The sequence below is a fragment of the Pelmatolapia mariae genome, linkage group LG7, assembly GCF_036321145.2.
Source record: "Pelmatolapia mariae isolate MD_Pm_ZW linkage group LG7, Pm_UMD_F_2, whole genome shotgun sequence".
NCBI classification, from domain to species: domain Eukaryota; kingdom Metazoa; phylum Chordata; class Actinopteri; order Cichliformes; family Cichlidae; genus Pelmatolapia; species Pelmatolapia mariae.
This window is the reverse complement of record NC_086233.1, coordinates 28,401,865-28,429,335: the sequence shown is the minus strand read 5'-3', so window position 1 is coordinate 28,429,335 and position 27,471 is coordinate 28,401,865.

Below are 27,471 nucleotides of genomic sequence, written 5' to 3'. Positions count from 1 at the left end.
AGCTGTAAATGTGATGGAACAAATGTAGAACATCTTAGTTTAGAAAAAAATATGAATACCATTTTAATTTTCTTTTATAAGCTTTGCTGCTGCAAAGAAATGTCTCCTCAAGAAGCTATAAAGTGAACGGGCTATGGGCAGAAATCTGTGCGATCAGAAACTGAATTTGAATAAGTTAAATTTGAATTTGAATTGCTCGGATTGAATCTGAATTGTAACTTGAATAAATGCTTTTAAAAACTGAATATGAATTAGCCTAATTTGAAATTCAATTTATTGGTTTGAAAATGATCATCACTACATTGAAATTGAATTTCATATTTTGAAAATGAATTTATTTGCTTTGAAACCGTATTTTATCCTTTAAAAGTTTAGCTCTCGAATAAGTTCAGATTCACTTCTCACCATTCAGTTTCAGTTCTACAATTCAATTTCAGTTCCAAAATTCAGTTTTTTGGGACTTACATCCGGTTCCGGTTCAGGAGTAATCGAGCGCATATTAATAGAACTACGTTTTACTAGCGGACCGAAAGTGTTACTGACTGGAATCTACAGCGTCTTGAGCTGAATTAAGACTTCAGAAGTCATTCGTCATGTTGAATGACCAGCGGATAAACTCTCAGGTTGGTAATAAATGTATTACATGTATAAGAACAAGCGTCATGTTAACAAATGATAGCCGTAAGGTAACTTTTATGCTTCTTGTAGCTGTTAGCTAAAAACGCTAATTTAGCGTAGTTTGCCCTGGATTCAGCTTTGACAAACAAATATGATCGACTGTTTCTAGCAGAATTCCAAAGTTGTCATCTTGTACCCTGTCAGAGCCCTGTATGCTTGCAGAGACCCCTACAGTAGGGAAACATGCAAAACGGTGTCCAAACCTTTGTATTTTAGCTTTATGTCTTACACAGCATCCCAACTCTTTAGCTAACTTAATAACTTTAGCTAAAGTGAATAGTTAGTCTAATTCATTAGTGCAGCATTACTGGATCACCTCTGTTTGAAGTGATATAATATGATATACAACTATCACTGAAACAGCAAACTTTGTAAGTAAACAAACAACACTTCTCATTCTCTAAAAGTTTGGCCACAGCTGTAGATTACACTATCAGTGCTTGTTCACTCTTGACAATAATTACATTTCTAAATTCTCTTTGTGCATTTACAGGTAAACAATATCTAATATTTTATCTAAATGACTGCTTTGTCTTTGAAAAGGTGAAGAGCCTTTTTTTCCTTTACAATATTATATATTAGTATAATATTGTGAAGGGAACAAAACATCAATCAAAATTGTTAAAACACAAATTACAACAATTGTATAAAAATTACAATCATCACCTCAAATACTTGGTTTTAATTGAACAGAAATTTCTATGAACTTGTCAGAACTGTGTAGAACATGAATCAGTCTGTGTCAGATCCTCAGGTAAACAATATCTAATATTTTATCTAAATGACTGCTTTGTCTTTGAAAAGGTGAAGAGCCTGAGGCCGGTGACAGTCCAGTTCTACTCCAAGTACATCCTTACGGTGGCTCACAGGACAAGGCTACATTCCTGTCCTGCCAGAAGAGAAGAGAAACTTCAGAGTCTTCATGCAGTTCAACCACACCTGTCATATTCTGTATGACAGGGGTCTCAAACTCCAGTCCTCGAGGGCCGGTGTCATGCAACTTTTCCATGTGTCCTTGGTGCAACACACCTGAATACAATTAGTAGGTCATTAGCAAGAGTACAGAACTTGACTGCATGTTGAGGTGGCAACCCCTAACCCTACCTACTCAAGTAAATTTAAGTAAATGTATGTATTTGGAAACATATACTTCTAAAATACTTTTATTGCACCATGTTCATTCACTCATGAGCTGCTGTAACATGAATCAAATGGCTGAATTGCCAACTTAGCATGCATTCAAGTTCTATACTCTTGCTAATGACCTACTAGGTGTGTTGCAACAGGGACACATGGAAAAGTTGCAGGACAGCGGCCCTCGAGAACTGGAGTTTGAGACCCCTGCCGTATGGTGCTCATGCAGTTTTCTACCCCACAGTTACAGCATGTCTGACTGCCTGTTCAGCATATGCAAAAATATATGATGAGTTTAAGCATGTGATGACAAAGGCCTTCCATTATGGTGTTTGTCATCACGTCACAGACATCTGGATGATCATTTGGAATGAACAAAAAACTAAAAACTTGTTACTTCATCTTTATTATTATTATTATTGTTCTTATTTTACATTTTTCATTGTTAGGCATTAGGTTTATTTATAGTAGTCCTTTCCAACTTCCTTCCCTCTTCCATGTTACTGTGTCAGCATCTGTTTGGGGTTGGGAGTGGAACAGAAAGTAAGGAAATCCAAAGTGCCATTAAAACCAGGAGAGGTTCTTATATTTCAGAAGAAGGGATTAATTCAAAAGAAATGACCTCAATGCCATATTTTATTTAGGAACCCTAGAGAGCACTTTGCAAAATAACACATTCTTATAATTTCACCCTCAGATGAGCCAAGCTACGACTGTCAGGGAAGGTGATGTAGGTACAGAGCATGTGAGAGTGGTTAAGTTAATGTCTCTTGTCTAGATGAAGGCACAAGAGGGATCAATGGCAATGCGTAGAGATTCAGTATCTTCAGTCTTCAGTGGACACTCCATTTCTGGCACAAAACACCTGTAAAAGATGGTCGATTTAGGAGGTGACATGACAACTTCAGCCTGTCAAACATAGCAATGGAGCAGTATGTTTTAAAAAACCCAACTAATTAAGCATGCACTCAGTACCCTAAGAATTATTATGATAGTCACATATCATATCACTTCAAACAGAGGTAATCCAGTAATGCTGCACTAATGAATTAGACTAACTATTCACTTTAGCTAAAGTTATTAAGTTAGCTAAAGAGTTGGGATGCTGTGTAAGACATAAATAAAGCTAAAATACAAAGGTTTGGACGCTGTTTTGCATGTTTCCCTACTGTAGGGGTCTCTGCAAGCATACAGGGCTCTGACAGGGTACAAGATGACAACTTTGGAATTCTACTAGAAACAGTCGATCATATTTGTTTGTCAAAGCTGAATCCAGGGCAAACTATGCTAAATTGGCGTCTTTAGCTAACAGCTACAAGAAGCATAAAAGTTACCGTACGGCTATCATTGGTTAAAATGACGCTTTTTCTTATACATGTAATACATTTATTACCAACCTGAGAGTTTATCCGCTGGTCATTCGACAAGACGAATGACTTCTGAAGTCTTAATTCAGCTCAAGACGCTGTAGATTCCCATCAGTAACACTTTCGGTCCGCTAGTAAAACGTAGTTCTATTAATATGCGCTCGATTACTCTTGAACCGGAACCGGATGTAAGTCCCAAAAAACTGAATTTTGGAACTGAAATTGAATTGTAGAACTGAAACTGAATGGTGAGAAGTGAATCTGAACTTATTCGAGAGCTAAACTTTTAAAGGATAAAATACGGTTTCAAAGCAAATAAATTCATTTTCAAAATATAAAATTCAATTTCAATTTAGTGATGATCATTTTCAAACCAATAAATTGAATTTCAAATTAGGCTAATTCAAATTCAGTTTTTAAAAGCTTTTATTCAAGTTAGAATTCAGATTCAATCCGAGCAATTCAAATTCAAATTTAACTTATTCAAATTCAGTTTCTGATGGCACAGATTTCTGCCCATAACGGGCATCTGAAGACTACAGCAGACAAGCAGGTGTTTGTGCTCCGTGTTTATCCAGGATACTATGGAAAATATTTTCACAGAAAGATTGTAGTTGATTGTAAAATTAGAATTCTGAGTAAAATATTTTGCACCTGTATCTCCTCAGAATTACAAATTATGTCAAAATAGAGTAAACTGAAAAAGATTTTTTAAGTTAACAAGTTTTTTTTAAAGTTTGTTAAAAAAAAACACACTCACACAATAACTTGTGTTTTTTAACAAATGCAAAGGAATTCAGAGCTTGATTTCTTAGTATAAAGATTCAGAATGATTGACCTTAAACAAGGTGTCTGATGATTGCACACTGGATGTGTTTTTTTTAAATCACCCTCTTGATTTGTTCATATTTACCAAGTGCAGGTAAAAAAATATATTTGATAAGTTTATATACATGAATGCATTTCTCAGCACACTTGTTCAATATAAGTATGCTGCAGATGTGTGCGGACAGCTAGTGTCTAACAAGTATATTATGGTCATTAAAAAAAAAAACGTAATGAAGAGCAGCTGTTAAGCTCCTTTTTCCAGAAAAAAGATTCTTCACAAATTAATTATACATGAACAGATTTAGGCTCTAAATCACATTGTGACAGACTAACACACTCTGGAGACTTGAAGTTCTAGCTGATGAATCCTCAGAGGACACCCTAGCCTAAATCACATTAAAAAAGGCAAGTCTCGAGTTATGATACATTCTGTTCTTGCTGGGTAACTGACAACCTCAAACAAGTGCCTCTGCATGTCTACAAAATGGGCAGCTTCCTATCTGTATGCTTACTCATAAAGCATGACTGATCCTTTCTTTTAGTAGCTCTAGGAGGAACTGTTGGCTTTAAGCATAGTCTTACTGTTTCAGTGGAGGTAAATGATTGCAGAAAGCCATGAAGTGTGGCTCAAAACTCCTCTGGTGGTAACCTCACAGGACGTGAACCTCGTCAACTTCTGGAGGCATCCATGACAGCACAGTAAAGAAAGACAACACTGACATACTCAAATGATAATCCCGACATATAAAAATCAGACCCAAAACTCAGGTATGGGTCTGAGTTTGGCTCAGAGTTTGGCTGGGTATGGCTCAGAAAAGCAGAGCTCTAATTACATAATGAAAAGCATGCCGATCGTAACAGCCCTTAAAATGGTTTAAAGAAGACTGGAAATGTGAAACTGAAATAGACAGAAGCTTAAAATACAGAACAAAGTAAAGCAGCAAAAATACATTTAAAAATATTGGCCTTTGTTTTCTTATGGAACTCTACATTTTATTTTAATCAGTTAAAAAAATAATTAAACTAAATTTAAAAAGAAAATTAAAAAGAAAAAATGTAACAACAGTAATTGTGGCGTGTACAGTTATCAGACCTGGAGGTTTTTTGGATATATTGATTTATTAATTTTTACTGTGCAATCCTCAATTCTGTAATATCCATCCATCCATCCTCTTAACTGCTTATCCAATTTAGGGGTACACTCTAGATAGGTAGCCCATCTATCACAGGCAATTCTGTGATACTTCTGTCTGTTTTGCAGGCAAAGCATGTTTAAAATCTACTCACAGATTTTCCATTTTCAGGTCTGGGGGTTGGGAGAGCCATTCTAACAACTTCAATTTGTGTTTTTTTGAAGTTGTTCATGGTTGACATTGCTTTGGACTCGATGAACTGTGCCTCTTTTTAATTTCTTGACTGACTGCAGAACAGTAATTCCAGAATTTGTTGCTATTGAGTGGAACTGATTCTGTCCTTTTTTTTTCAGTGTTACTTGTGCCACTAGGTCCTGCACAACACCAAAACAGAATGTTTCCACCCCCAAAAAGTTAGTAATGATTGTCAAATATAGGTTCTTATGTCCTTCAAATACAGTTGTGGTCCAAAGTTTATATACACTCATCATGGGTTTACATGTCATGATAATTTGGGACGTTTAATGATTTCTTTGAACGCTTCTTTTGTCAGGGTGGAATGACTGTACAACACACATGTTCAAGATCTTTAAAAAAAAATCAAAATTGGGTCAATGGTCTATGGTGTCCAACTCCAGGCCTCAAGGGCCGGTGTCCTGCAGGTTTTAGATATCACCCTGGGTCAACACACCTGAATCAAATGATTAGTTCATTACCAGGCCTCTGGAGAGCTTCAAGACATGTTGAGGGGGTAATTTAGCCATTTAAATCAGCTGTGTTGGATCAAGGACACATCTAAAACCTGCAGGACACCCTTGAGGCCCTTGAAGCCTGGAGTTGGCCATCCCTGGTATGGTTTCCTGGTACAGACCTACCTTTTAAGCATAGTACAAACATTTTCCATATTGTTGAGTTCAGGGCTTTAGGAAGATCATTCTAGAAGCTTTATGGGCCTTTTCTAAATAACTGCAGATTCTGAGATAATCAGCTCAAACAATTGTATGTAAGGTATTCTGATATGTGACCACTTTGCTAAGATCGGGAAGAGTTAGTCACCTTCTGATGAGAGGAAATTGGTTACTATGTTTAGGAACAAATCAGGAATCATCAAATCAAATCAGGATCAAGGCTGCCAGCAATAAACTGGAAACCCCTGGAACACCATCCTCTGTCTGTAGTGAGGTGCGGTTTACATCGCCATGGGCAGAGAGGGTGCCAACCAAGAAAGAAATCCCTGCTCCAAAATGGATACCTTCAAGCTTGACTGCTTAAAAAGCTGGGCCCATACCAGGAAATCAACCAATTGAACTTCTTGGCCAATTCTGCCAAGAAGACAGATCAAATACCATCTCGATTAATACAAGAAGCTCGTTGATCGCTTCCAAAAGTACCTGGTTGAGGTGCAAGGGACATTTAACCAAGTGTTATTATACTTTTGACCCTGTGTGGATTAGAGAAAAAAATTCAAATCTTGTGCACCCAGTTCTTTTTTTTTTAAGTCATTAAAGATATATGCTGTGTAAAAAGAGCAGTTCAAAGAAATCATTAAAAGCCCAAACTTACCATGACGCTCATGCTCAAACTTTTGGCCAGAACTGTATGTCTTTGATCCCACAGAGCGCAATTTTAAATCAGTCTGTTCAAAACACTTGTTCCCAATGTTTCTCCAGATATTTAATTGTACACTTTGAGTCACAGACTGTCTATAAAAGATGGGCATAGTTTATGCTCTGAAATGTAAAGTCAATAGGAAATGACTTAAAGGTACAAACAGTTGTTTTTGAGTTTATTTAATAGAAAAAAAGCATATTGTGCTCAATAAATTATATACATCTTTACATCTTTAATAACAAACTTATGTCTTCTCATAAACTAAGAAATAATCCAACAAAAAAAAAAAAGTTTTATCAAGATGGACATTGCCGTTCCGCCTAATTGTGTTTTAAGTATGCTAAATATGTAGTAGGCAAAAGGCATGGGGAAAAGAGAATCCTTCACATTCAAGATATTTTATCATCCCTTCATCAAAGAAGAAGAAACACAAATGTAAGAGGCAGCCTGTCTGTCATCTGGATAAAATGTCATCCTCCTTGTCCTCACCTCAAGCCTAATGTCTTAAACTGAAGTCAGGGCTCTAACACACAAAATTGTACATAAACAAGCTTATTTACTCCTGCCATTGTCACAATTTCTTAGCAGTCTGCAGATTAGACATGTGACCCTCCTGCCTTTGGACAGCTGACAATGTAAAAAACAACAAAACAGAACTCCGTTATCTGGAATGTGCAATCTACTGACATCTAGTGGTGAGATTTTACACACTGAAACTTTAAATTTATTTATTTATTTTTTTTTAATGGCCAGAGAGGATGACTCCTCTGGTTGCAAAAAGACAACAGGTTTCATGGAAAATATCCCCCAGCTGAATTCAGAGAACACTTTGCTGGCGAGTTTATCAGCTCAATGGCTAGTTTTCAAGTCACACTGAATAAAAAGTGGTGTTCACTTTGTAAATTATGATCACCATCCGTGTCCAGAGGGATGATAAAGTTGGGTATGTTTTATTATGGAACTGACAGGCGCTTTGGTTAAAAAAAAAAAAAAAAAAAGCTAAGCTAGATTGATGACAGGCGTTCACTAAGCATTGAATAATGTCATCATGATGGTTACGTCCATCTGTTATGTAGAGTCTGTTCTTTAGAAAGGACAGGAAAGGAAAGGACTTGCTTCTCTATCAAGCAATGGATGAGAGTGCTTCCACGTCTGCAACAGCTAATGCAGCTCATTTGCAGTCAGATAGAGGTTTTATAGCGGGTCATGCAGACTTTCTTTGTCTTCCAGGCTTTGTCTTAACTTCCACAGATCACCTTAAATGCCATTTGTTAATGCCATTTCAGACATTGAAACTTGCAAAATGGAAAAGGTTAGATATATTTTATAGCCTTCTCCTTCTTTGTAGACCTTAATTAGCTTTGTTATCAGATTCTCCATGAGGCAGTGGTTTTTGAGTGTTACCACAGGGATTGAAGGGGCATAAAATCTATCATCTCCAAAATTATATTCAGTGGAAGATTCCTAATGACAACTCTTGCCCTGCCTTACAAGGCTTAATGAGCCATTTAATGCCTAACACAGGAATAAGGTTTATACACAGAAGAGCATCTAAATTGTCATTAGTTTCACAATTTCTGTTTAAATAATTTCTTTTTAAATTAATAAAATCACAGTTAACAGGTATTCTAACATGTGAAAGGCTCATTGTTAGTGTCTGATTGCTACACAGTTTGTATTAGTTTCTTTTCACTTGGAATATCAATAAAACAACTCTGTAGAGCTACATTATCCAATTTGATCAACTTAATGCAAAGTGTATTTTAAAGAAAGTCTTGAGGCTTTTATTTGGTCCGAAGTTCCCAAGTACACATTAAGATTTCTGGTCAAATTCTAGTCAAAGTGTAGGAAGGATTTGACCTCTAGATGTCAGTCTTGTGTGAGGAGTTTCAGCTACTCGAATGTAAAACTATTCTGTTTTTACCCAGTGATTGTAGCAAAGCTGAAAGTTTAACCAACGCTAATTACTGTAATCACTATTGTTTACTTTCGTTATGTGATGCTGATTGAAACTGAGTTTGTCTCTCCCCTGAACCCCCATCAGGCGTTTATTGTCTTCGGGCTCCAAATCACTCCCAGAGCTATCTGATGAATGTAAAACATGCAGGATCGCTTTGGTCTCATTGCTCTCTGGTTAGGTGGCTGTGTCTTGGATTACTGTCATAGGTAACTTTGGCAGAAAAGAACACCCCAGGTCCTCCTGGGGGATGAAGAGCTAAATTTGATTTTCATCCTCCTCTCTGCTTTCACCTCATGGTGAGGATTACACTGTAAGGTTGTTTCACATTTCCAATCCTTACTTATCTCCCCAACCCTTTTGGCTCAGAACCCTTTAAAGGAAAGTTATGTCTCCTTACTCTGTAATGCTGAATCACAGGATGTATTATATGTGGATGACAGCTGTAAGCACTTAATTTAAAAAAGTGACTTCCCCTTCTCACCTCATTTTATTTGAAGAACTATCTGGCTCTGGAGCCTCTTTCATGACCACTTGATTAATTTGCACCAAGAAAGTACAACATTAATTTTTTTTAAAGCATTTAAACTAAATTGCGGTACTGTAAAAAGCCCAGAGGAGCTCACCATTTCTTCATTTTGCTGGAAAACTGGGAAATAGCTGCTGTGATTACATTTATAAATACAGTAAACGGAAATAATTATTTGAGCAACTTTGCTGACTTACAACAAAATGAACAGTGTCTAGTTTTTATGCTACTTTGATTTCAATAGTCTAAGAGATAGACCATCAAAAATCCAGATAATAAATTGATTTGCATCTCATTAAGTTAAATAAATATTTGATCAACAATTGTAGCTACTTGTTGGAGAACCTCCTGTAGGTGTGTCTTGTTGTTGGCCAGCAGGTTTGCACACATCTCAAGAGGAATTTCCGTGCACTCCACTTTACAGAAAATCTCTTAATACCGTTGGTTTCTTGGCAGCTGTTTGGCAACTCTAAGTTTCAGCTCCCTCCACACATTTTTTTTATGACTGAATTCTGAAGTCTGTGATCTTAATGTGCTTCTTTTTTAGGCACTCCTTTGTTGTGCCATTAAATAATCATTTCCCACACTGTAGCTCCAAACACAGACATACAGCATATAAGGAAAACAATTCTACTGAACTTCAAATTCAATACTTGGTGTGATTGATTTTATCCTACAAATGCAGCCCCATACCATGACAGAGCCTCCACTGTGTTTTACAGATGGCTGCAGACATTCGCTTATGTTTCTTCTCTTCTGCCTTTCTTCAGACACATTGATGAGTATTTAGGTCAAACAGTTCAAATTTGGATCCATCACTGTTGGTACTGATTTTCAGTCCAGTTCTTGTGTATATTTGGCATACTTCAGTCTTTTCTTCTTGACAGCCACTGTTACGAACTTGTATTTTCATGTGTTTGTTCTGGGCAGGTAATATCTGTTTATGTTAATTCAGCTGTGCCAGGGCTCGGCTCCGATTGGTGCGTGGATACACCGGCCCGACGCGACTGGTTCCAGCTGGAGGACCCGCCCATTAAAAGGAGGCTGGAGCGCTACGGCTTGAGAGGGTCTCGCGTCTCTCCTCATTACCCAGCAGCGTAACTGTGGCAGCCGTTGGCTGCAGTGTGGCTTGAAAGTGTTGGAAGTGGAGTGGGTAGGGGTGAGCTGCCGTTTCTTTTGATCACCCGTTTTTTCTCCTGTTTTGAATTAGTTAAGGAGGTTAGACTCTGTCTTTATTTTTGACTTTGTTTTGGTAAGGTCAGGGGTGCGGGATTTGTGTAGATTTGTTCTGTTTATTATTTTGGCCTTGGCTCACCCTGAAGTGTTGACACTCCCGTTTTGTTGTTCCTCTTTTATTTATCACTTTGTAAATAAATCACTATAACGAACGGATTTGTTTCCTGTGGCTGCTTGGGTCTTGGGGGGGGGAAGCGAGTGCCTCGCTCATGTTATGGCCTGGCCCTAGACGGGTCGTAACAGCCACCCTCCACTGAGATCAGTTGTGATGAGGCTTCAGTGAATAGGATCGGCTGAAGAGCCAGATGCATTTCACAGGTCCTGGTTCAGGTATTTGCCGGATTGCTTCCAGTTTCTTAAGGATATGACTTTCAGATACTGTTTATCTGCTGTAGATAGTTTAAAACGGTAAAACTGTGTTATCTCTGTAGAAATCGGAACAGATTTTTGCATTTTTGTGACAGCATTCTTAAAATGAAAATGGTTGGGTATAAGGACTGGAGTGAAAATGAGTGAAAAAACTAAAAACGAACATATATCTCCTCAGTACCAAAACATAAAAGTATGACGGACGAATCAAGACTTTTGCATTTTGCTTCTTTTGATTTTAATAATAGAGATTTAAAAACAATTATGTATTGCCAATAGCTTTTAAAATCATTTCATATTTGAGATTATATAAACATGCTAAAGATGTTTATCGAATATACAGATGAAACCAGTGCGTAAATCAAGGTACTGAACAAAATATTATTGTGGTGCTCTTTCTGGGATACTGATGTCTGTGAAAAAACCTACAATATGATTACCGTTTCTATATCACCTGAAGCAGATATTTAGTATTTCTGTATACCACACTCTTGTTATGGGCGTATTAACAACGATGTAATTTTTTTTTTTCCACAGGAAAAAAGTCTCCATAAAGAAATATAAAAGCTCGGTCTAAGTCCCTAAGTGATCCCCTTGATCATATTTATTCTGTTTCTGTATCACCTCTTACTCCTGCAATATTATCACTTGCCTGTTTAATAATTTCTGCTTGTCCTTTCACCTGTCCCCCATATTTTATTCATTTTGCCTGTAGCGAAAGGATAGATGCTAAAGCAGAGAAAGAAACACTGAAAGGACAAAGGGAATTCATCTGGTAGAGAATCGGGTGGGTAAAACACTGTTTGACTGAATGTCTTTAAAACAGCACTGTTGAGGATGTTAGTGCATGAATGGAAAATCTCACTAAAATGTCTAAAATGTGCTCACCCCCACACTGACAGCACGCACACCTCCTGGGTCATGTGGATCGCTGTGCTTGTCATTCGTCACCACACATGTCCTTTTGATAAATGGTAAGGGCAAGAAGGAAGGCATGAGAAGACAGCAGAATAATTCTAATTTGTATTCTGTTCATCCAAACATACAGTTCTTACAGAGAGGATTTTCCTATTGGTATTTAAAGGAGCATTCTGCAGTCTTTGCTTTGATGCACAGGAGAATGGCTTGGCAGTTGTCAAAAATAATTCCAATTTAAAATATTAGCCTGTGAGGCCTCTGTAACAAGACGACATCTTAAGAAGCATGGGAATATACACGGGGATACCACTGGGCTATGTTTGTCTGTTTTATGTATGAGAGCTTAAACTTTAGTTTTAAACTGCAGGAACAATCGATAACTGAGGACTACCTTCGACCGTCTATCTCTCTTAACAGAATAAACCATACCACTGTCCATGCCTAATGGGCTGGAACTGTTTACAAGGCTAAAGGCAGAAGGAAATGTATAAAAGAGTCTAATTAGGTAATGCACCTTTACTTTTAATAAAAAAAAAGTAAACGCAATTTGAATTGTGATTCTTTTGCTGCTGTTTTCTAATCCATTCAATGCCTCCTTCATTTACCTTCATTTGTGTTCCTGATCACTCTGCTAATTTGTTGTCTTTTAGGGACTTTTGTATTAGTTCCAAAAAGGAGAACAGAATACAAACCAATTAAAATCAAAAAGGCACCTGGCACAGAACATAAACACATAAACTACAGTACATATTGCTTTTTTTTTTCTCCACAAGAGTGAGTTAGTTGTTGATGGAAGGGGAATTTATATGGAAATATATTTAATTTATATTTCATGCAGAGAAGTCTGTGTAACATGAATAAAGCTGCAGATGGATGAATGTGACAGAGATAAAATACCAATCCATTTAAGCCACAAACCGATGTGCAGAACATGTGAATGTAAGTAATCCACTGTCTGAGAAAAATCGTGAAAATCTTATCTCCAACTCAGATTTCAAAACTTAAAAACATGACTGAATTGAAAGTAAAAGTTTCTGATTTGCAGCCACATAGTTATTTTCCAATACTGACAGGTCCTTCAATGAAAATGAAAAAAAAAAATGCTATTTATGATACAGTTCTCATTCACTGCCCTTATAAACCACCTGCAAACTTAAATTTTTTGTTTAACATTCAAACTGTCGCAGATCAACAACATAAAAAATTCAGACGTAGATCTTTTTTTGTGCTTTTGCATATAGGGGGCACTGGGAAGCAGAGACACACGAAGGAAAACAAACTTTCTTTGTTGTGGAGAGACTAAACATCAAATCTGTTATACTCAGGGTGTTAGGTGAAGTTGGGAAGAATTAAAGCCACTGAGACTCTTCGCTGACTTCAGAGCCAAACCGCTTTGTTGAGTGACAGGACTTTGAATGTGTTTACCATCCAATTTGCCTGTAGTCTTTCTCAGTCAGAGAAAGTGTCAGCAGAATTTTAATAAAGATGGCAAAGGGAGGAAAATGTTAACTTTCTCATTGTGTGAATAAAGTCCTTCACAGAGAATACACAGGGGAAAATTATCAATGTGGTGTGCAACACGGTATTTACTTATCTACCGTAGGACACACATCTATTACTTTTAGCTAACCTAACTATCTAACTATGACAGATCAGTCTCTAAGCCTGCGTGAGTGAAGCCGAAACTGACAGCTACATATTCATGCACCACATCTTTTTAAACACACAAAAAATCCCTCTTTGATCCCAGGAGGAGAAACAAATCCCCAGGGATGGTTGTATCAGGAAGGTTATTCCCCCCCCCCAAAATAAAAAAAATCTGCCAAATCAAACATAGGTAGCTACCTGCTGTGGTGAGCCCTTGGGAAGAAAGGAAAAACAAACAATATTCCCCCGTCTTACCTTGTGATTAGGCTTTACTTTTTGGGGTGAGAGCCGTTTATGGAGTGGACTAACCTTGCCTAACTTCCAGGTATTTTAGAGGAAAGGATACACTCCTTTCCTGCACACTTCTTTTCAAAGGTGTGAAAACAAATAGACTTGGCTCCATCATTATAAGGTCACATAGGCCTTTGAATTTTTATGTTATTTTATTTTTTATTGTAGGGTTGTGTAAGTTCACAACCAGTCGCTTTTTTTGCAAGGCCTGGATGACTGAGAATGTTCACAGACACACATTTATATTGGAAACGAGGAAGGACAATTGAATAATAGAAAATCAGTTGTGCACATCAACATAATAATTATTAAAAAAAGATGTAAAAACTAAAGGTATAAAAAGGCAAGATCAACTCCATAATACAGTCTAAGGCCTGTAAAGTACAGCATATTCATGATGTAAGATGAGGAAATGTTATTTGTTTTTCTGGAAAAATTACCATGAAACTGTAAACTCCTTAAAATGACTTAGGCAGTACTTAAAAATTACTTGCAGTAAAAAAAATATTTTCTTGTAAAAACCTGAGTTGTTACGAAGAAATCTGTGTTAACAGAACAGAAAGTAAACCATTAAGTCCTACAATAAAGCTGATGTCCAAACACCTGACTTCCATCTGTGGGATCATATTGAAGTACAATACCTCACAACTTTTTATTTTACTCGTTAACATACTGAAGCCATTAGGAGGCTTTAGAAATAACATGGCACTTTGGGGCATTTGCATTTGACCGACAGAAAATTAATCTGCCATGAATACATCATCAGTGGAAATTTTGCATAGTTTGAAAGCAAACACAACAGGCAGGCTTCACTAAAGTATAATGCCAGCAAGTCGATACAACATTTTTGCACTTTTGTGATGGTGAAAGAACAGGACACGGTGACATTTTATTTCTGTTGCACTTTGCTGGATCTTGTCCCACGCTAACACTGTTGTCCATCATTTCTAAGTCAAGCAATTGGCCTCTGAACAGGAAGAGACAAGGGGTCACACCAGGACATTAACAAGCAGAAGCTATTATTGGAGCACTACAGGGAGATGGCAGTCACCAACACAAACATTTTTTGAAGGCTTATACAGCGTGCCTAAGTACACGCATGCACAAATACAGTCCCACCCGCTTTCCCCACACACACATGCACATGCATGCAAACACACGCACACAATACTCACTGTGTCACTCAAGAGGATAAATCCTGACAAGCATATCTTCAGCCTCTTAACTCTCAAGAAATCTTCTAATAAGTGGAAACGAAGACTTGATTAGAAAATAACTAACTCAAACTTGTTAAGATTGTATGAGACGCCTGAGGTTTTAAAAGGGAGAATTAGGAATTTCCTGTAGTAAGGCAGCTTATTCTACATCATATAACTAGTGGATGGCAAATAATGCAGCTGCAGCCTTGCTGGCTTGCCAATACCTCTCTGCTGCTCAAGTATGCTTTGTTCAATCCAGGCTTAGAAGCCTGCTTCTTCATCTTACCGGGCCCTTGGGGTGTCACCAGAAGGTGGTGGGTGCTTATCGTGGTGCTGCCATGACAAACAAACCACCTTCTGGCATCTGCTCTTTGCAGCTACAAAAGAGTTTTTCTGTAAGCTCTGTTCAGACTCTGAGGCTTTGCCAGAATACAGGAGAATCCTGCTCAAAGGTGAGAGTGAGAGTCAAAATGCCAAACGTTGGCTGGTTCTAGCTTCTCAATGTGATGATATGCTGCTTTTTTGGTTGAATTTCATTGTAAAGTGGGTATTTTTTGGCAACTCTTGCGCTGTAAAACAAATGTGTGTGTGTGTGTGTGTGTGTGTGTGTGTGTGTGTGCATGAAGGCGTTAGTGAAGGCATCACACAGATTTCTGGGGAACTATCAAGGGCATTTTTTTTCCCATCTTCTAACACAGGCAAAAATCCAAAATGGTCACAACAGTAACCCCTAATCTTTCGACTCCTCCTCACACAGCTTTGACAAAGTTCCACCATTATTTTCCAAACTTCACTTGAATGTTCTCTAAACTTGAGTAATGGATAAAAATGGCCACATAAAATGGCCATGGCTGTGAAAAAGTGTTAAATCACAATAATTCACGTTAGGCTTTGTTTCATATAAAACAATCTCTGCTTGAAGCTGAACATTTCTTTGAGGACATTGTGTAAGGAAAGCTTTAGTTTTTTTTTTTCAAAATGCTCATCTTTCAAATCATCATCAGTGTCCTTTTGTTTACTGGCCTGATGCTGAGCTCTTTGGCCAACAGAGGAATAGAGCCTGAGGTAAGGAGGGAGACAAAGGCCTGAAGAAAAATCAATGAGAAGACAGCCCTCAGCTCACTCCCACCATGCATGAAGGGATCATCTTCAGCTTGACACACTGTCGTAAATGATGTTTTATTCCATGCCTATTGTGAAGTGTAAATATTTTCCATCATTTCCAGATCTAAAGACTTTTGTTTCAGCACGCTTTGAGTTTTCTGTTTCTGATGTAAAATGCAGTTCTTGTATTGTTTGTCTCAAAAAAAAAAAGAAAAAAGAAATAAAAGATTCAGGCCTCATTTTTGCCAACCTCCTCCGTCCACTAAAAAGTGCAAAATTTAACACCTCACGTCTAACACAGCAGTTGAGATGGGTGTTAAAGAGAGCAAGATCAAAGGGCAGTGCTTCAGAGATGTTTTCTAAGGCTATGTCCACACTAGCCCGGATAGATTTGAAAACAGCGTTTTCGTCTGAAAACGCTCCGCGTCCACACTAGCGTTTTCAGACGTTTTCACAGAGTTGTGCGTCCACATTGAAACGGCCGAAAACGCTTACGTTCCAGTACTGCGCATGCACAAAAGTGAGTGAGAATTAAGGAATTTGAAGAAAAGCTATCTGGAGCATGTACAAACTGATATTAATCTTTAATAGGGCTGTCAAAATTGAGAGCAATCAAAACAACTGCTGTATAATGCCCTCCGCTATCTTTGTTTAATTGGTCACATGACTGCATCACATGACTAAAATGCGTCATCGTTTTAGAAAGTCTGCGTTTTAGAGTGTCCACACTGCGATGGGGCAGCTCCGTTTTGAAATGTATTCGTTTTCGAGAGCGTTTCCAAAACGCTGCGTTTTCTCAGTTTGGACGGGAGGCCAAAATGGAGAGAAAACAAATCGTTTTCTCTCCAGTTTGGCCATTTTGAAAACGCTCTCGAAAAAGAATACATTTGAAGACGATGCTTTCGCGTCGCAGTGTGGACAGCGAAAACATAGACTTTCGGAAACGATGACGCATTTTAGTCATGTGATGCAGTCATGTGACCACTTAAACAAAGATAGCGGAGGGCATTATACAGCAGTTGTTTTGTTTGCGCTCAATTTTGACAGCCATATTAAAGATTAATATCAGCTTGTACATGCTTCAGATAGCTTTTCTTCAAATTCTTTAATTCTCACTCGCTTTTGCAACTTTGTACTTTTGTGTTACTCGCAGCAACAACTCCACCTCATTGTTAGTCCATTTAAAAAACTCAGTGCTTTCCTCAACATTTTGCCGCGACGCTTCAACGAGCCGGAAAGTAAATAAACGGCAGACAGAAATGAGGCAGGCGTTTCTTCTTGCGTTTCACGCATGCGCAGGACTGGAACGTAAGCGTTTTGGGCCGTTTCAGTGTGGATGCAGAACTCTGTGAAAACGACTGAAAACGCTAGTGTGGACGCGGAGCGTTTTCAGACGAAAACGCTGTTTTCAAATCTATCCGGGCTAGTGTGGACGTAGCCTAAAAACGTTATGGGCAGCTGAATTGTCAGAGTTGTTATCAGAATAGTAGGGGAAAAAAGACTGGACTGTCCCGACTCCTCTTAACAGCCCTGGTAATCAGATGATTAATTATTCGAGGCTAAATTAGGCCTGTGTTGACCCTGGTCCTGAGAAGCACTGATATATTTCACAATATGCTATCTGTATAGCACTGACAAAAGTTTATGAATTAAAAGAACAAAACAAAACAAAAAACTTTAATAAAAAATGTCTTTTCAGTTTTGAAGTATATATCTGAAAGGCAGAATTTTAATAAAATGATAACACAGTATTATTTTATTTTAAATGTTAAAAGGAAACTAACACCAAATATTAGTATTCAGGTAAGGGACATTTAAAAATCACCACTATTCAAAGGCAGCCATGTAACTCTGCATAGGAAACAGCTAATTAATAATTAACTGTTAAATAATTGGGATGTCTTAATGTAAGAGAAATATTTATAAAACTGTTTAAAAAAATTCTAGAATTGGGTGAAAGAAAATAAGTTTTGCACACAATGACATTGCCATACATACAGTCAGTGCTACCAGGCTTTTGGTGTGTAAAACTGCTATGCTTATGCTTACTCTTGTTGCAAACAGCAACTGAACTAACTACCCCTAAATGCACATTGCAATGCATAAGAGGCCAGAATTATGTTGCCTAAATGTGCATTTACTGAAATGCGTTTATGTCACATAAACACATTTCAGTGTACAAAGACAAATGCACTCTCCGACACACAGTTGCAGTCGCTTCACTGCACACAGTAGCAGATTGTGCATTATGGGACTTCTGAGAGCTGTTCAAAACTGGACAGATTTCTGGGTATTTTGTAGTTACTGAAGAGACCACGTCTTCCCTCAGAACATTCAGAAATCCAAACATTCAGTAATCAAACCTTGTCCAGAAGTAGTTATGTTTGTGAAAACCGAGACTAAAGCTTCAAGACTGCCAGTCAGATATACTTTTCCGACTTAGCATAATGTAGATAAGGTACTGTAGGCATGCTTTCTGTATACTTACTTATTCAACAGTTACAGATAAGCTCATCCCAATTCACATACCAGAATGAACTTTTCTGGAGTATTTATTTTAAATCATTTTTTAAAAGTGCCATTCTTTTGGGAAAAAAACAAATTGCCAAGCTAACAAAAAAATATTTTCCACAGTTTCCACACTCAGCATACCAGGTGTTTCCTCGTATTTCTGGCGTTATGAAATGACTCAGTGCTTAATAAGACATGCAATAGTCTTAAAGCGATTCTGTACCTGTTTGCTGACTTTTCTGTGCTTCATGTTTTGTGTTACTGGTGCCAGTGAAAAGATAGGAGTGAAGAGGCTGTCATATTCATCTCCTTTATGCAGTCTTGCACCCGTGCACCTTTGTGAACTCACGTAACTATTCTGAGCACTTCAGTCAACATCAGAATACATAAAATCCTAGTCCACAAGGGCTTAAGCTGCCAGCACACAGTTTGCACATTTGTATTCAGCTGCTGCTGTTTGAAGCGGTCAAAGTTTTTCCATTGAGGAATGTCAGCTTTCTATTCTTTGGGGGCTTAATAAGGTGGCTATTTTTTTCTTTATGTTTGTCAAGCCAAGACAGTATTTGTTATTAAGAATGTGAGACAGAAAACGTTTGTGAAAGGTGAAAGATTGAAATCATCTTACCCACTTTATGCGTATTAGATCATCTAGTTGTCATATAAATTGGTTATTCTCTAAATTCAAAAAATCTGATCAAGATGTATTAATGAGTTCAGAACTGAAATTTAATGCACTTTATTTTTAAACACCAGATCATTTAAAGTTCACTTAGCATTTGATAGCAATGTTAAACAAATAAATGTTTATGATGGATCAGAGTAGGTTCACTACACACCATTTCTGACATTTATTTAAGGCACATACAAAAAGTTCACCTTCGTTCACCTGCTAATTCTTTTTGTCTACAATAATTACTGTTCGCTAAAACTTCTCCTGCTTTTGTAGCACTTCTTTCTATGCAGCACTTCTTTTTGTGTCCAAAACTCCAACATATGCTAGCCACAGAAGAAATATCTAACCAATGATGGTGAAGTCAGTCTAAATAGATAAACTCTGAATCTCCTGATTAAATTTAGAAAGTCATATTATTTTTGTGGTATGAGCTAAGATTGCTTTTCATTGATTCTGCTGAGCTGCTTTGATGGGTCTGTAGAGCTCTCCAGGTGGGATTGACCAAGTAGCCCAAGAGAGACGGGTCAAAGCTAATAAAAAAGACAATTCTACAGTTTATACGGTCATTCAGCCTCAAAATTTTAGGGGGAAAATGCTCTCTCAATATGAATAGAGCATACTCTCCTAGAAAGAGTTTACCAGGCTGAATAAATTCAAATTTCAGGTCACCTTCCCTTCTCAGAATCTTTCCACTGCTTATGAAAAGACATTAACTGACATTTGGGTTATTTTTGCTGATGCATCATCTGGGTAGCTGTTCTGTTAATGCCATGGTATGAAATGAGTAGGTTTCTTCTTTTTTATAACTGCCTGAAGCCTTTTCCCCAAGGGGAGAAGGATGGTGAGTGCTGACCCATTTGCTATATTTCCTATTTTTGCTGGTATCTGTGAATTTCCTTTACACAAAAAGCTGGTCTCCTAGGAGCTGATAGTCAGCTCAGAGATGATAGTCAGCTCACAGCCCATGATTTTTTTAAGGCTGAGTGCACAATTGTATCCTGCTGGTTCCTCTGTTGTGCAGTGGAGTTGCTAAACTCCAAAAAGGCAAGTGACTCTATAGATGTGCAGCATCCTCAAAAGGAAGAAGTCTTTAAAAGTGTTGTGGTCTTGCAGAGAGGAAATTTCACAGAACTTACAGAAATTCCTCCTGTTCACCTCCTTGCTGTTAACAGCCTGCCTCTTCTTCTGAATTTAACCTCCTAGGACCTGGCGTCCACATATGTGGACATCACATTTTGGGTTATTTAGACCAAAATACTTAATTTTGCTCTACAAGGGCCTGATATCCACTTACGAGGACATTATACTGCTACTGTTCTATCGAAATTTTATATGAATATCCTCATATGTGGCTCTCATTTTTCTTACAAATAAAAATTAGGTAAAAAAAAAAAAAATCTGGCAATTCTTTGTTTTTACATTCATAAGGTCTCAATCAGCCCAAGTATCAAAGAGAAATTAAAAATGCATGCCGTGGAAGAGTTCGGGTCTTAGGAGGTTAACCATTACCTTTTCACAGTGATGTTGGTAATGCAGCAAAAACAGATCATTTTATCCTGTAGTCAGATAAGTGCTTAACCATGATTTTTAAAAGGTCTATTGCTTGTCGTCAAGTCACCAGATTGTACTGATTTAAACAAAATTTTGGTTTTAGATGCACCATAACAATCAAAATAATTTAAAAATGATTAATTAATTAAAAATTAATAATGATAAAATTATAGGTAATGAAATACATTTAGTTAGTCATAATTACCATTACCGTAATTAATGCATTTCTAAGGCTCTAGGAATATTATGTAATCGTTATTGTAAAGTTGCAACTGATGTTCGTAATATATGCTTCAAAGAGTATTGAGTGAGTGTTTAAGTAGGAGAGGGGGTAATGATGTGAACCACAAATGCCTCAGTGTTCAAGCAGCAAATCTACTGGGTTAGGCTTAGCAAAAGAAACCAAGAACATAAAGGTGTGATAGTGCTTTTTGTACAAACAATATTTGCTTATGACTTGAAGTATATTTCCTATTGAAACTGAAATATTTACTGATATGAAAAAGCAAAACAAAAAAAAAAAAGAACTGCTACTACTGCTATTACTACTGTCAGACAGAGGTAAAGTCAAAATCACAACATAAACGGTGGAGAAACAAAAAGTAACTCAGCAGGGTAGGAACTGACTGACAGAGGCTCACATTACATGAGGGAGGGCATGACAAACAACAGAGGGAGACACAGGCAATATATAGCAGTTAAACACGTCACCAGTTTTCTAGGTGAATATATTTCTAAAGGTGCTATTGATATGTTTTTGGTCCATTCCTCCACATAAACAGTCTTCAAATCCTGAAGGTTCTGTGGTCTATGAACTCTGAGCTTTAGCTCTTTCCTTATGTTTTCAATTGGATTCAGGTCAGATTACTAGCTGGGCAATTTTAAACGCTTAATTTTTTTTCTCTGAACGAATTGAGTTTCCTTGGCTGTTTGGAATCATTGTCCTTCTGAAATTTCCACCCTCATTTCATCTTCCTCATCCTGGTAGATGGCTGCACATTCATCCATTCATCCTTTCTTCAATTGCATGTGGGAACACCACCTCCAAACTTCACTGCTGGTATGGTGTTTTTGGGGTGATGTGCAGTGCCTTTTCAATTTTGATCTCATCTGACTAGACTATATTCTCTCAGTATTTCACAGGCTTGTCTAAATGTTTTTCAGTTTAAACATGCTTCAGCATGCTTTTTTTCAGCAATGGAGTCTTGAGTGGTGAGCGTGCATACAGCCTTGGCGGCTAAGTGCATTACTTATTGTTTTCGTTGCACCTGCTGATTCCAGGTCTTACTGTAGCTCTTTACAAGTGGTTCTTGGCTCTTGGACAACTTTTCTGATAATTGTTTTCACTCCTTTGTCTAAAATCTAGCAGAAGCACATAGTTGTGCTGAAATGATGTTCTTTCCACTTCCAGATTATGGCACCAACAGTGCTCACTGGATTCTTCAGTAGTTTAGAAATTCTTGTTGACCAATGCCTTCAGTATGTTTTGCAACTACAGTGGAACCCCGACTTACGAATACCCCATTTAACGAAAAATTCAAGTTACGAAGGCACTTAACAGCAATATTTCTGCCCATGTTACGGCAAAATGTCCACGTAACAAAATCCGCTGGCTCTGATTGGCTGAGCCCAGAATGCCTACAATGCCCACAGTGCCTTCCGAATCATGTGACAACCCCCTTGGCTTTCGTACTTGTGCTTCGCTGTTCCAGTGGAACGACGTATTGTTGTTGCAGTTAGCAATTAGCCTATAGCCTATCGTTCACTCAAAAGGCGTGATGAGTGCTTCGACTTACGAAAATTTTCGACTTATGAAAGACCCTCGGGAACGAATTAATTTCGTAAGTCGGGGTTCCACTGCATAAGGTTGTGAAGGTCCTGAGAGAGCTCAGTGGTTTTACCTATCACGAGATGTTTCTTGTGTCACGCCTTGGTAATGATACACATTTTTACAGACCATCACTCGGCACTGAACCAGCTGATATTAATTTGCACTAAGTGGCAGGATTGCTTTCTAATTACTGTCGGTTTTAAGCTGGTGTCACAACGTTCCATGCTTTTTGCACCAGCCTTTCATCATGTGTTAAATACTTCTTACCTGTGTCATTTCTCATCTTTACACATAATTTATGGACATCTATAGTTTGATTTTGTTGCATGTGTGGATTGGATGGGTTGTTTCTGACATCTGGCGAGGATTTCATGTGAATAGCATCTTTAGAAATATATTTACTTAGAAAATTGGTGATGTCTTCAATACTTATTTTACCCACTGTATACACAGGAAAGGATTAAGACAGAGTGGACACACTCAGTTCAATTCAAGTTATATAGCGCCAAACCACAACAACAGTCCCCTTATTGTAAGGTAAGGACTTCCAATAATACAATGAAAAAAAAAACAACAACAATCACATGACCCCCTTGTGAGCAAGCACTTTGGTGACAGTTGGAAGAAAACTCTGTAACTAATCAGATCTAACTAACAAGACAGGGGAAGCAAAACTGAACCTTTATGTACACGAGACAAGGGACTATCAAAATAAAAGAGGAAGTAACCAGCACTTAGACAGAGACTAAGACACACGAACTTGACCTGGACAAAGAGATAAACAAATATGGAGATCTGATAGACTTCAAGGGGACACAAAAGGATGAAACACAGAGGGATGACTATAGGGACACGAAAGGAGAACTAAAGATGAATGAATTTGACAAGAGAGGAAACCAGACAGAAGATGAGAAGACACAGAGTACCAAACAGACACAATGACATGGCTGGGGAGACAGAAAGGAATAGAAATAAGGGGGCGAGATTGACTTCAGACAGGAGACATGAAACATAGGCTGGAAACTAGGACATGCTGGACATGAAGGGGAACTAACAAGGACTAGAAAGAACTGTACTCATGACTAAATAATACAGAATTAGAACATAAATAAACTCTTAAATCCTTAGATTTACACACATAACAACAAATGAGAGGTTGGTGGGTTGAAAAGGCCAGAGAATAAAAGTGAGATTTGAGCCCAGACTTAAAAGCAGAGATGGAAGATGCTCTTTTTATATCCGGCAGTAGCTGATTCCACAATCGTGAAGCAGTGACTGCAGACGCTCTGTCACCATTTTGCTTAAGGTGTGACCTTGGAACATGTAAGAGATCTTTACCAGTGCATCCGAGAGAGCAAATAATACTAGTAATATAAGCTGCACATTAACAGCCTTAAAAAACAATGAGTAAAATCTTACACTGAATCCTAAAATGGAGAGTAAGCCAATGCAGAGAAGGCAGGGCTGGAGTGATGTGCCCATATTTTTTAGCACCTGTCAGCAGTCAAGGTGCAAAATTCTCCACCATCTGCAATTGTGTTGAAAGAGACAGTCGGACACAGAGGTGCAGGGAGTTACTATAATTAGACAAGAGATAAAATACTAACACATACTTCTGACAAAATAACTCAAAATTGAAGGAAATAAATTGAAGTTTTGAGTTCTTAAATCAAAAATTTGAGATAATAATTCGACATGAAACGATGTTGGCAGATTTGTTATGAGGAACTCAAAAGTAGTGTCCAGCAACCAAAATCAATAGACTGCAGGTTGTGACTGTATCAAAAACTGCCACACGACTCGGTTGACAGATCACAAGTTAAGATGTTTCTATTGACATTTCTTTTAAGCATGAAAACACGCCACACATTAAAATTAAACTCACTATTTCTGCTTTACTCCTTTAACAGGAATAAAACCTCATATATAGCCTCCCTTTCAGCTGAGATAAGGTGTGTGTTTGGAACTGAAAAGATAGATTTTGAGTAGTGTTTCACTTTTACTTTATGAAAAATGATTTATTGTCCCACGCTCTATTATTGTTTGTACAAAGCAGCCAGCATATGCTGTCTCTACGCAGCTGATGCTGTTGGGAATATTTAGCTGAAGAATTCATTTAGCACATTGGCTCAATTCCCTGTGACAGGCGTGAAAGCATGTTTTGTGTAAAAGCTAAAGAGGTGAAGTTCAGCTGTAATGCTCTGTGGCAAATTGATTATATATGAGCTACAATGAGGTACCTGTATAGAGTATTGATTGGGAAATAATTGGACTCTGTTCAGTCCAAGTTAAGCAGGCAACCTGTCTTGGTTTTAATGAACTGACAAACACTGAGAGCTTAAGGCCAGAATCCTGAGTTAACCTGTAGCCCCTAAGGGAAGAATAATAAGACTGGGGATCAGGTAAATTTTCTTGATCTGATTCATCTAATAGTTTAAGTGTCACCAGAGTTGCGTTCACCATTGGGTTCGCCACCCCTCCTCTTCTTTTCTCTTCTTTTTAATTTTCACTTACAGAGAAAATTGGAGGTTGGTGTTTCAAGATAATTTGGCGTTACGCAATGTGCCTCTTTAAATCTCATTATAGGTCTCCCAGTCTGTTCAGCTAACATGCTTTGTCATACAAATAATGTCACCAAATGGCTTTGGTAATTTGTTATGCACTGCAATTTGTTTGTTGCCCAGCTTTGTGTAGGTGACATGCATATTATTCTTCCCATTCTGTTCTAGAGCAACATTGACAGGCACAGATGTGAGATACATTGAGAGCATTAAGCCTCCAGCCGTACTGCTTTCTCCTCTTCTTTCACCTCCACCAACAGTTTGTGAGAAATGATCACTTGTGTGGATTGGCCCAGGATGCTGCAAGGTATCGTACAGAAGGCCCAATAACGAGGATATGATTTCACAGTCCACCACCTGGGCTAGAAAAGGATGGGTGGGGGGAAACGAGCATGGCCAAGAGAGAGAGAGGAGGATAAGAAGATGAGAGGAGAGCTGACGGAGGATAATGGTGTTTGTGTGGCGCCACAGTCCCCAGGCTCTGTCTGTACCCAGAGGCAATAGAGCTAGCAACGGCTCAGGGCTACAGGAAAGGTAGGCTATAATGCTGAGGAACTCTATTTATTAAATCCATCCGTTTAAAAGTCCTTTCTGCTGTCGTGTCTTTCCAAAACAATGATTATGACAGGTATGAAGGCAGGAGGAAAGAGAGAAACAGAAGACATAATTATATACTCATAACCACTGTATACTAGAGGCATGACAGACATGATACAACCAACCGTAACACATCAAATGAGCTTTTCAAAGCAGTGTTTGTATTAATACACTGCTGTTGCAGTCATGTGGCTCATTATAGTTCTTCAAAATGCACAGACATTAGGGAAATCAAGTTAAAAACCCTATTGCTATAAAGTGCATTACTTGTTGTTTGATAATACCATATTGGTGATAGGCTTTGATTTGTCAAGTTAGATCTGAATAGTGAATATAACTGAAAATAGCATCATTTAAACACCACATTGTAACCGAGTATTGCTGGGAATATTTCAGGGCAAGGATTATGCAGTTTGACTTTAATTAGCATCGTCTGTTCTTTTCTAATTGTTAAGGAAGAACTAGATCTATGGGACCACAGTTTCCTGTTTTGAAAATTGCCGATTCAGTTGAACGAACATTTGTGCAAATTATTTAGTTGAACAGCATTCTCTTCTACCAGCTTCAGTACAACCTTTTGGGTTTCATAATGTTATAATGAGCAACAAACAATTTTAACAAAGAAAGGTGAAAAAACTTTACAATCTTTTTGTATTTGTCATTGACTGGCCTGTAAATAAATGTGGTATTTCATATATCTGTATAATCCAAGGATAAATGACAGATGTCTTCAGGAGATTATGTCAAAGTTTTCAAAAGATTTGACTAGATTGGGGCCTGTGATATTAAACATCACTAAAAAGAGATATAAACAAACAGATAAATGGTGGTAAATTAATTAAAATGGCAGAGAAAATATCTTTTGTTCACTGAAGTCTGTGCACTTTTTTAATGAAATGACTGAACTAAACTGGGGGAGTGATCAGTTGATGTGTGAAGCACATACACTCAATGTAAAAGTAACACAGAAAAGATAGACTTACTCAATAGCACAAACGGAGGAGAAAAATATCAGAAATTAACGTTAGTCAAGCAGTTCCTCCAAAATGTCAGCACATAACTATTTCAGGAGGTTTACCAACTGATCAAGCTCACCTGTTTTCAGTACCACTGAGAGCTATTCTTTGTTCTCATCTAGCTGCCATTCATTAACAATCTAATGTTAATATTGCAGTGACAAACTATTGAAAGCATGAACATATGATAGAGTGAGCAAACAGTGGAAATACTGTAATCACTATTGCCTACAGGGATCAGTCAGCGAATCCCAAGCCTAGCTTAAGCAGCAATAGCAGAATTAATCACCTGGAATAAAGTCAGGTCTGCATTTTCTGTTTTTCATTTTTCAAAACGACACAAAGAAAACAAGACTTGCAGTGATGATTAAGCACACTGTTCCTGACACCTAATAAGTCTGAGATCTGATAGATGGTTGAGCAAAACGAACAAACAGCTGCTGGTTTGAAATCAGGAAAGAGGAGAGTGATGCCAGAAGGCCCTGGAAGTCATGATCTCTGTTATTATTGGTGAAGTGTTGAGCCATGACAACCATGTGCTACAAATGCTGCCCCCTCTTTCTTTCCTGCTTTTTAGTACAGTTCTATCATTTATATGTGCCCTCTGTCAGCATGGCAGCTGCCCCTGTCAGAAACTGATTTATGATTTAATTCTGTTGTCACTGATGCGTATGTGGAAAAACACCCCTCTTATTTTGGGAGTTGTAGCACAGACATTTAATTGCTTTTG